Source organism: Carassius gibelio, chromosome A21 (assembly GCF_023724105.1).
Source record: "Carassius gibelio isolate Cgi1373 ecotype wild population from Czech Republic chromosome A21, carGib1.2-hapl.c, whole genome shotgun sequence".
Classification (NCBI taxonomy): Eukaryota; Metazoa; Chordata; class Actinopteri; order Cypriniformes; family Cyprinidae; genus Carassius; species Carassius gibelio.
In genome coordinates, this window is record NC_068391.1 from 20,492,258 (window position 1) to 20,504,761 (window position 12,504).

Genomic DNA, 12,504 nt, shown 5'->3' on the forward strand with positions numbered 1-12,504 from the left:
GTCTTGTGGCCAGAAATCTGCGCATTCTCTGTTTGCGTATCCTGTGCGCTTTTGTCATTGGCGGAGCAGTCGGTCAATCCCACCTTTCAGATAAATACGACTTGTGATTGGACTGTACGTCAGCAGACAGCAAAGCATTGGCCAAGAGCAGAAGGCCCTCCCTCCAGGCTTTTTTTTTTTTTTTTGTTACGAGGTTGCGAAGCTTCATTTTCGCTTAGTCTGAGTTTCCGAGTTTCAGAGCAGAGCTGCGTGACAACACTGCCACAAATCACGTGAGTCGCAAACTCACAACTGTGTGAGCGTATCTCCGCAAAGTGGGTGTTGTAAACTCGGCTCTGAAAAAATAGTCTGCATAGGAGGGCAAATGTAATGTCATGTAATAAATTTCGCCCTTTCGAACCTCTGTTTTCAGAGTTTCAAAACTTTTTTTCACCTATTTGCACACAAGTTTTCAGATCACTATTTACAGAGTTTCAAATCTTGAAAAAAACTATACACTGGGAGAACAGTGACAAATTCGAAACCCTGAAAAAATGATTGCACAACACCATTAAAAAGAGTGTTGCACTTCTGAAGAAGGAAAACTCAAAAACAAAATGATGTTTGAAGAGATTAAATTTTTTTTTACCACTTTGCAAGCCTGCAAAGCTCTGTTTTCAGAGTTTCAAAACTTTTTTTCACACATTCAGACACCAGTTTTCAGATCACCATTTACAAGGTTTCAAACCTGGAAAACAATCTAATACAGTGGGAGAACACTGACAAATTTGAAACTCTGAAAAATTCTTTGCGCAACATCGTAAAAAAAAGTTGCAGTTCTGAAGAAGGAAATCTCAAAAACAACATAATGTTTGCAGAGATATTTTTATTTTTTTTACATTTTGCAAGCTTGCAAATCTTATTTTTCGAACTTGCGAAACTTTTTTTTGTAAGATTTTGAGTTTTCGAACACTTAGTTTCAACCTTTCAGCACTGTATTTTCAGTTTTGAATCATGGCAGGATTTAAATCCCATACACACTGTAAAAAATATCTGAACTCTTGACTGATCACATCAAATTTTTCAATTGTCTTAACTGAATTTGTGTGATTAGTGTTCACATCTAAATGTTTCAATTGGCTATATTCTATAAGTGTGAATTAAATTTTATAAATTAAATTAGTCCAGTTGAAAAATGTAGTTTTTAATTTTTAGATAAAGATACATTTTGAGTTGGAGAGCATATAAAACACCTGCTGCAATATTCAAACAGAGTGACATTATTAAATGTTTAATGTGGAAAAAAGTGCCTTTAAAACAGTGATATAACAGTGATAAATTCTGAGAGTTTGAATGTTGTCATTAGCCCCTTTCACACAGTAATACCAGTAAATTGCCATGAAATTACAGGAACGACTTTACCGGTAAATTCATAAATGTGAAAGGAGCTTTACCGGCAAAGCATCATTCACACATCAATTTCAAAATACCGTTAGATTCTGTGACATCATTAACTGGAAATGACCTCTTCACCTGTAATTTACTGGTAATGATACAACCTCTCATACCGGTAAATTGCCAAAATGAATTTACCACTATTTCTGAAAAGGTCTCTAAACGGTAATTTACTAGTAATTACCAAGACTGTATGTGTGAAAGGGGCTATTGACTTGATAAAGCAATCATCTGTAACTATCAGATTCATCGGCGCAGAATAGCAGAGCAAAAAGCTCAACTCATGTCATGATCAAAACAATGTTATAGATTTGCACTTTAACTACTAGAGGGCAATAAATTTGACTTGACTGCTGTCAGCATGAGAGAAATCACTTTACATTTTGGGGTTTATGCGTCAGATGACAAACACAAACACACCCCGTTTGTGTGCATGATTCTTTAGCGGCATAGAAGCACATATAACAACCTATAACCACCTTAAATCAACTATATTTTCATATACAACTCTTCTTAAAATTATTAACAACACATTAGCTGTCAGTAACAAGCTACTCGTTTTCACTCCCAAGGAAGTATGTCCAAGAGCTGGTATTATTTGAGTCAAAAATATTATTTACCATCACTGAGCTTACCTATATCCTTCAGTTTATTCTAACAAATCTATTTCAATGGGTTAAATCGGGTAGAAATACTGAAAATATGCTACAGGTCGTATTTGAAATTGAAGCAGCTCAGATAGTCAATACCTGGAGGAGAAACAAATCAATAACGAATAGTTGCTCTTTTATTGAATCCATTTAGATAGCTGTCTGCTCTGAAAATGTACTGTTACAAAATATATAAATAAATAAAATGATTTACTCACTAAGAAAGTATTTAACTACAGTAGGTCATTTATAATGAACTAATCACAATCTCCCAGATGAGGCTGATAGCAATCACTGAAATCAGCAATGCTGCATAAATTAATATGAGATTATAGAAATAATACATACAAACCTAATCGTGCAAATGTGTATAAAATAATACAGAACTACACATAAGAGGATGTGTTCTTTTTAGTAAATATACAGAACAAATTAACATAAGAGATGCAAAAAGATTAATTTTTTTATCTTTTAAGATTAATGCAAAACGAAAAAAATGCTTTTGGGAGAATGCATAAAATTGTGTTAAACACCATTTTGCTAGATTATAATTATTATGCATGTGTTTTTTACTGAATGAAACTACATGGAATGTTTGTATTCAAGAAAATCTGTTAAGATATACACTTCTCTTTGTACATCATACAGTATGCATTCATTTTAACCTACCCCGTATACAGACAGCACTCAGCAGCATTTGAAAGTATGCGGACATTGTTGTGGCTTTATTATGATAACGATAATGTGACATAAAGTGTATAAGAGTCCTGATGCTGGTGATTTGTCTTTGCTACCTCTGTTCTCCCAGTCAAAATAAAGATCCTCATGCACTTTATCTTGGACTGTAGTGAAACACAAAGCTGGAAGATTCAGTCTGAGCTGTGTTATGGTTTTAGTCTGGAGCAAAACTTTGGATAATCTTTGCTAACCAGTTTTTGCAATAATGATTTATAAATAATAGGCATGTGTTACCAAGTACTCCAAGATCAAGCCATTGCTATACTAATGCTGTATTGATTTATAGTCTAGTCAAGACCCAACTACTGTATGGAGAGATTAACAATCTGCAGTAAAGCAGCACTAAAAGACTAAAGATAGTTTCATCATTCTGATCAAGTCTGTTCAGTTTCGCTTCAGTTCAGACAGGGCTGAACTTTTAATTCTTTTGTTTCTTTCAATTTAGTAATTCATCTTCCCATTCGTCTTGGCCACCATGTGCACACGCTCTCTCCGCATTACAGAAAAATGATGATGAGCTGAAACAGCAGAAAACATGTAAGCTGGAGTTTAGTGATCTGTGTTGAGATATTTTAGTCAAATGCCAAATTTCGTGATTATATTTTCTGAGCGAAATAATTGTGGCACACACAATGACCCTGTATAAAATGGCATTGCACTGTGGTCACATGTGTCTCTGACAGCTGGATGTGGCATGCTTAGCTTAGCCAACATAAGAAACAACTGGCCTTGATTTAATCCAAATAATTCTGTAAATAAGAATGTGCTTCACATTTAAGATACACATCGTAGGTTTATTTTTTATTTATTTTTATTTTTTTTGGACAACTTCAGGAAAGTACCAGAACGTGTGCACGGCCCACTAAGCAAATTGCATTCACAATAAATGATCAAATGTACAATATCTATAATGCCCAGCTCGGTCACCCTTTATTTTAAAGTTTTAAAGTAATCAGTTACCATTAACTATGCCTTTTGTCGCAGTAAACTTCTAATTTGCTGCTTATTAATAGTTAGTAAGGTAGTTGTTAGTTTAGGGATAAGGGACGGATTAAAGGATCTGAAAAATGTTTATGCAGAATAAGGCATTAATATGTGCTTTATAAGTACTTATAAACAGGCTACACATGCTTGATAGTTAATAGTGAGAATTGGGCTCTTGTTTAAAACTTGGTTACCAATCATTTGCATTTAATTATTATCTCAGATGTGTTACCAAACTTTGGATGCTACAGCTGAAAATCACTTTCAAGTTTCCCTTTCTCATCTTAAGAAGCCTTGTTAGTCACGCCACAAACTGAAACATGGCACAGTGTCGCACCTTATTGTTTGTCTGTTGGCATTTTGTATGTTAATCCAGGATGACCTCATTTGCATCGGTAGGTATTCATATGTGAAGTGCACATGTGCATTTTTACATTTCTGGATATTTGGGTGGAAATATGTTTCAGTCTTTTCTTGTTGGTGTAAAACCATGCCATTCTAGATTTTCAGCTTGGATAACTTAAATGATCACACTTACATTTCAGCTCAAATTGGATAATGACATAAAAATGACAACAACAGCGCCAACGGATTTCATGATAAAATATAAAAGATAAAATCAGGAAGATAAAAATATAAAATACAAAATAAACATGAACATTAACTCTACATTTGTGCAGATTATGTAAAATGGGGGATTGCAATGTTCACAGCTGAAACATATACAGGTTGAGTTTAAAGAGGGTTTGCAGAAAAGTTTAGCACACATCGTGAATGAACAAAATGAAAAGAAGCTCCTCAGTATTCATGTAAACAAGACCACGGATCCAAACAAACCACTTTAAATATTGCAGCAGGAGCGTGAATAGCATTACAAAGGTCGAAAATAACTTGTGTGACTTTTTCAAGAGCTTCCAGTTGGATTGCAGATTACACGTTGAACCGCAGCTGAGCAATCCTAAATACGGATTGAAACAAGCGATGAACTGGGACTGAGAATAATAATCAGGCTCTCTGTTTAATTCAGTGTAAAGTCTGTGTTTTGAAGCTGAATTGAATGAGCCATCACACACAGTTTCAGAAGCAATACTAGTATGGGTAATAATAGCATTGCATATAACAATAAAATAAAAATCACAAAAAAACAAAAAAAACTATTTCATTAGCCATTATGCCAAACGTACACTGTCTTTCTTTTGAGACGCTGTAAAAATGTTTTCCTGTTCAATTTATGATGAAAATGCGTAGCTGTGCTAGAACATTTCATTACAAAATAAAATGATGATGTTACAAGCATTTTAGTGCCTTAAATTATATAAAGTTACTATATACTAACCTATTTGAGCTGTTGAAATCTATAATAATAACAGATACACAGTACAGCGGAAGGCAACATGATGACTTCAATATCAGCAAAAGTAAAGACAGATGAAAGTGTATCCCACACAAACACTAAACACCATCATACTAGCTCAAATAATGACGCAGGCTATAAACATAGTAAACTAAATAACATAATGCAAAGACCAGATTTTCTCCATGAAATTAGAAAGAGATTACTTTCTTCTACTTTTATTTAGGAGAGTCATAACTATTGTTGTACAACAATTCAACAATATTCTACATGTACATAGAAAATAATGTTTTTTTTTTTATCTTTTCTTCTGTTACAAATAGTAAATCACCTATTCCGCCACAAAATTATGTGATTTCCGAAGTAGCTTGTACAGTATATGAATAAAAATTATATATATGTGTATATATATATATATATATATATATATATATATATATATATATATATATATATATATATATATATATATATATATATATATATAGCTAAAAGAATGTGTTCAATATATAATAAACTTTTATATGCTTACGAATAATGTGATGAAACAATAAATAAACAGCTTATTCTAGAATAAATGAAGGTCAATTCTGATTAAACATGAGCTGTATTAAAACTTGCTCGTCTACAGATAACTGGTGTAGCGCTGATGTTCTGAACCTCTAATCTGCCCGATGTGTGAGAGTTTGAGTCGGATGCACAGCACGGTCACCTCGGCTGTACCGTGAACCCAGTGCTTGAACAGCTGTCTCACAGACCGCATGTTTGAGCATCAGAGCCGGTGCGAACGATGCCCGCAGCAGCTCCGCGCGCCTCGGATGCCCAGAAGTGCTGTCTAGGTAGGCAGAGACACATAAACGCTGACTCCACAAACCAGGAGTCCGGTGAAAACTCTTGTTGACGTACTCGATTCAAACTAACGACATAAAACGAGAATGTGAATCCAGTTCAGACGCAGAGCGCGACTGAGACGGAAAGCCGCTCGTGCTCATCGTGACGCGCGAGCATCCCGAGTAAAGTGACTGTAGCTCGTTACCTGTCGTGTTCCTGCGCTGAGACTGAAATGCTGCGTGAAATGCGCGTTATAGATGTCCAGAGACTCACAGACCCTCACAGTCCACGCGAAGGCAAGAACACAGCCGATCTCTCTTCATCCTTCAACTGAGAGTGACCCGCTACTCCAGCTCACCCTATTTCAGCTGCTTTCTCTCTCTCATCTCTCTCTCTCTCTCTCTCTCTGCTCTCGCTCACACACACGCACACACCGCCTGCGACGTCACACACATATATATATATATATATATATATATATATATATATATATATATATATATATATATATATATATATATACACACGTATTCATGTTGTGGACCAGAATGTGTCTTTAAATGTAAATGTATCAAATAATGTCGTTTAATGGAAAAATTCAAAGTTAGAACAATTATGAAAACAAAAAATATAACATTTCGTCCAACAGGAATTGTCTTTTCTATAGTTTGTATAAAATTATATAAATCACAAATGCCAACTTGACATTTATGAATTTTTTTCAAATTTATTATAAACATTTCTAGTCTTTTTAATTGCAACATTTAAAAGTAAATTCAATTATGAAGTACAAAAATACAAAATCTTTAAAGAGCAAAAAAAAAATTAATATATATATATATATATATATATATATATATATATATATATATATATATATATGTGTGTGTGTGTGTGTGTGTGTGTGTGTGTGTGTGTGTGTGTGTGTGTGTGTGTGTGTGTGTGTGTGTGTGTGTGTGTGTGTGTGTGTGTTGTGTGTAAATACTGAGATATACTGTTGATAGCCTGGTGTCTCCTACATCCACAAATAATAGAAAAGACAAACGCATCAATAAAATCATTGGCAAGTAATGGCATAAATAAATAACTGTACAGAGAGGCATGGTATATGAGAAATACAATTATTTTAAAAAGCATTTTGAGTGCACACGCAACAGAAGAGTGTCCCTATAAGACTGTGTATCCTGCTTCAGCATCATGTTTCAGAAGCAGAGAGGAGGTGACACAGTTACAGGGGATTACACAGGGTGAGCCATCAGAGTTGCCTGAAATATTCATGCCCTCTGTAAGATTCATCACAAAAGAGAAAATAGCTTTATTAGATTACATAAAATACTTCAAAACAGCAAAGCAAGTGATGCAAATGACAGGCTGCACTGTTCTCTTTCAGTCTGTCACGTTTGACACTACGTCAAAACGGACTGATGAATGGAGTCTCGCTCGAGAGCCCAATCACCTTCGAGCGGTAACAGAACGGGCCAATGGTACGCTGAGTAGGTATGTAAGGAGCAGCGCGAGCAACTCGCATTCAAGCTTTCGTTCGGAGCCGAGCACATATTTCTGCTGGTTTCACCTGATTGTTTTCAGAGCAAGTCTTCAGTAGTTGTTGATGTGATGGCGCGATTCAGCAGTTCATGGAAGAGATTCCTGCCTTCTTCTTTACTTTGTGAGTGCTTCAACACCTCTGAAAGAGATTTTCTAAAGAGAATACGGGTTGTGTTTGCGTCTTTTGTCTTTTGTGTCTTTTTGATGTCATTCCGCTCATGCATTTCTGGGTGAGGTCAATGTATGGCTCCTCGTGATGGCCACGACCACTGTGACACATGTCTGGGCTTTCAGCACACTGAGGCTGTGTTCATGGATGGTTCGCGTTCTCATTGTGGGGACATGACTATCTCAGCGTTATAGAGTCCCCTCTGTCACACCCAGATCTAATTCCTCTTCCCGTAAGAGGGCTACTTCGGCTGGTGGGCAGGGTGATCTATGGGTTACGGTGTTGGCTTCCCCAACGAGACAGTCTCCTCGGGTCATACCCCCCTCACAAACACTGCAGCCACAGGAGCTTCCGGGTGAGATCCTCTCACCAGGTTCCCAACGTCTCATTCGGGGCTCCCGAGGATGACCAAATGTCGATCAGTGCATCACAAGGTGGAATTCAGTCATTCAGCTGCATTGCCTCCCTACGGAGCGCCAGCGTTGCCTGAGTCTGATCCCGAGCTGACAACCATGCTTTCCTGGGCAGCTGAGCCGAACGCTTGAGGCTGGACAACTGGTTTCTGGGGGCTGCACTCGCTTGCCAGTGCCCCCCTCCAGTTACTTTCTTTCCGGAGGTGCATCAGGAAGTGACCAGTTTGTGGAAGGCAACTTTAACTGATTCCACCAGTGGGGCTCCCGTCCAAGGCCTGTAAGTTCATCAACGCTTGTGGCAAAGGATTACAGGCTGCTTCTGGCCTGCACGCCATTGCCACACTCCAGGTCTACCAGGCCAAGGTGCTCGAGGAGCTGCACGAGGGCGGTGCTGACCCAGAGTTCTTGCAAGAGGTACGCAATATTACCGACCTTGCCCTCAGGGCAATGAAGGTCACTGCGAGCTCCTTGGGTCAGGTTATGTCCACTTTGGTTGTCCAGGAGCGCCACCTTTGTCTGAACCTGGCAGACATGAGGGAAGCCGATTGGACTCATCTCCTCAACTCCCCGATCTCTCAGTCTGGCCTCTTCGGCGATGTGGTTGAGAACTTTGCCCAAGCAGCGTTCCTGAGACAGGCAACCCGGAGATGGGGAAATCAGCTCTTCAGCAGATGGTAGCAGGACAACTCCTTCCCCCAGAGTAGGGCCAGGGGAGAAACTTTTGTTCTCGTTCCCTTTTTGTTCCGACCACTGGCCCCACGGCCACACACACACACATTAAAAAAGAGCTGTTTCCTCTACTCCCGGGTCCCAAGGGACCACAGATGACAGTATGTGATGTTGTTCCTTGCCGCTCTCATCCCCCTTCTTCTTTTGCCAGTTTTCAGGCAGAACTGATTCAAGAACGATTTTCCTTCTCACGCCCACTTTGCCATGACTCAGAATCAGACGAGTGTTCACACTCCACCCGCACTCAGGGACCCCACACCTCCCATGTCCGGGCCGTCTGTTCTGTCTCGCTGCCCCACTGTGGGTACGCCTGTAATTCCCCTGACCCCACTGGTCCAGTTTCTGGGAGCCTGGTCACAGCTCTCCAGTCCATCCTGCTGGCTCATCTGAACAATCATGCTCGGCTAAGCGATTCAATTACACATCTGATTTCTTTCTCAACTGTTTACTTTCACTTAAGACATAACCGACTATTTTTGAGAGGATAGTCGCAAAGACAAGTTTTTGTATGTATGTGTAGTTTCAAGAGCAAAAAGAGACCAATCTCAATTCGGTGTTCAAGGGCTGTGAGACGCAGATCTCTGCATGCACGCTGTGTGCACAGAACAGCGCACGGGTGCTGAATTAAGCCTTTCATGTATTTTTGTGTTTGTATGTTTAAACTGGCAAGGTGTATTTGTTTGTTCAGGCACTCGAGGAAGTGAAGAAATGCTCAGTTTGGTGTTTGCAAGGTTCTCCGTGTGCGCACCGAACTCGGCACACAAACTATCAGTTGAGTTTTTTAGTGTCTTGTGTTTGAATACACTGTTTTAAATGTTTAAATTGGCAAGACATAAAACATGCGCAACTGATGAGCTTTCATGACGATATGTGCTTTTTAAAAACCTCCTACAAACAGGCAACCTTGTTAGCATACTACCAGCTGGAATATGCTACCCACTGCATCTTGTGTTCGGTATAGCCCTTCGCTCGTGCTTGCCTTACGACAGGGTGCTATCATTTGCACGGGTCACTGGAAGACCCATTGTGGCGTTTTGTAAGGGACCCCATTCGTCATTCTGTTCTGACGTAACGTCGAACATTACCAACTGAAAGGGAACGTCTAGGTTATGTATGTATCCCTCATTCCCTGAAGGAGGGAACAGAGACGTTATGACCCTTTGCCACAATCGCTGTTCTGCTGAACGGCCGGGTCACATCGCTTGGCTCCTCAGCAAAGACTTCAATGTGAGTTGCTCATGCTGCTCTTTTATTTACCCAAACGGCAGGGTGGAGCTTGCGATGCAAATCCTGCAGACCAAGGTACTTTGGCTTGTTCTGTTACTCCTTGAAGGTGATGGCATAACATCTCCATTCCCTCCTTCAGGGAACGAGGGCTACATAACGTAAACTAGACGTTTGTTTCAAAAACACTTAAAAGAAGCTTAATTAATGGAGTGGCTTGAGAATGCTCTGTTCTAATTATAGCAACTCTTAAAAAAAAAAAAAAAAACATAGCACTATCAATCTATTAGCAAACAGAAATGAAACTTGATGGATCCAAAGTTGTAATTTTCTGGAAGGAAATGAACACTGCCCTTCAAAAATTTGGAATCAGAAAGATTTTTAATGTTTTTTTTTTTTTTTTTTTAAAGAGGTTTCTTTATTTGATCAAAAATAAAGGGAAAAAAGCATTATTAAAATTTTAAATAAAGGTTTTCGATTTTAATATACTTTAAAATATAATTTATTCCTGTGATGCAAAGCTGTATTTTCAGCATACATCATCCTTACTCCAGTCTGTAGTGTCACATTACTCTAATATGCTGATTTGTTATCAGTGTTGGAATTTTTTTTTTATTTTTTTTTTATTTTTTTACCTGTGATACTTTTTTCAGGACTATCTGATGAATAAAAAGTTAAAAACAACAGAATTAATTCTAAATGAAAATATTTTCTAACAATATTTTCTACATTTATTACTTAACTATCACACTTCATAAATTTTGCATATACTGTACAGTATTTGCTAATTAAAAGTACCAAATTATTTAAAAAGCAAAAAAATAAAATAAAAAAAATGACTGAACCCCAAACATTTGTGTGGTTTTTCAATAAATAATAAAAATAATGGATGTAACAGTAGCACTTTTTAAAAATATTAGACAAAATCAATGGAGAGTATCCATGAAGAAGAACATGTTAAACATAACACAAGGAAATGAACAAATATACACAGGCAGATAATAATGAAACTAGAAACAAGTGTGAAACATAATTGTAAACTGTGACAACAAATGAGGAGCGAAAATAAAGGAAACCAGAACAAAAGAGAAAAACAAGGTTTGACAAACTAAAAAAGTCATGAAACAGAGCATAACTGTGACAAATATTTTGTTTAACCATTTATCTTTGATTACTGTGTGCATTCATTGTACCATCGTTTCAACAAGCGTAACAACATGCATATCAATCAAGAGTTGCATTACTTTTTCACCAATATGTGTTAGTAACAATGGGAAAGCCAGTAAAGTCGACTCTCTCACAGCTTAAAGACTGTCAGTGAGGTTAAGGTCATGGCTCTGTGGTAAATTTATGGGTTGTGACTATTTCACAATTTGAGCCTTATGAATCTTGGACACATCTTCAGATTTGGCTGTCAAAGAAATTAAAAGCTACACACTGCATCAGATAATGTTCAAAAGAACTGTTGCCAAACATATACAATGCCAGAAAAAAGTAATCACTGCAGTAATGATCCAATCATAGATTCTTCAGTATTTACTATCTATTTTTTTAACAGTGTACATACGGTGTGAAAAGGTATAAAAATAGCTTACAAAAAAATCACCATCAGGCCATCCAAGATTTAGATGAGTTTGTTACTTCATCTGATTTAGAGAAATGTTGCATTGTATCACTTGCTCATCAATGGATGCTCTTCAGTGAATGGGTGCCGTCAGAATGAGAGTCCAAACAGAAATAAAAATACTCCACAAGTAATCCACAGCACTCCAGTCCATCAGTTATCATCTGGAGAAGTGAAAAACTGCATGTTTATAAGAAACAAATCCATCATTAAAATGTTTTTAACTACAAACTGCCACTTCTGGACAAAATATGAGTCTATAATTCATAGTAATGCTTCCTCCAATGAAAAAGTGGTCTGATCTGAATCAGGAGTGAAATCTGCACAGATCAATAATTGTTTACAAGCCAAAACAGCTCTAAACAAATATATGTGTGGATATTGATGTGAGAGACAACAGGGGATGGACGTTTTCAAAGAAGGAAGCGTTATTATGAATTTTGGCCAGAAGTCACGGATTGAAGTTAAAAAACATTAATGGATTTGTTTCATCTTTTGTCTTCTCCAGATGTGAACTGATGGACTGGAGTGCTGTGGATTATTTGTGGATTATTGTGATGTTTTTATCAGCTGTTTGGTCTCTCATTCTGACGGCACCCATTCACTGCAGAGCATCCATTGATGAGACAAAGATGGAAATAATAAAAGATGTAATGATAAATTTATCAAATTTTGCTCCCATAAAAAAAAAAAAAAAACACTTATCTACATCTTTGAAGACCTGAGGGTGAGCAATTGTTCAGCAAATTTTAGATTTTGGAGGAAACATTCCTTTAATTTCCTTTCATTTTTATTCAAAGCTCAGGATT

At 37.5% G+C, this 12,504-nt stretch overlaps 1 protein-coding gene across 1 annotated transcript in view; it reads right to left on the bottom strand.

The window, feature by feature from the left end:
- Positions 1–6,376, bottom strand: part of LOC127942148 (follistatin-related protein 4-like) — a 191,347-nt gene extending 184,971 nt beyond the window's left edge. Inside the window, exon 1 of the mRNA XM_052537756.1 lies at positions 6,197–6,376. The gene's annotated coding sequence lies outside the window, so the exon portion shown is untranslated. The remainder of the gene's footprint in view (positions 1–6,196) is intronic.
- Positions 6,377–12,504: the final 6,128 nt, after the last annotated feature.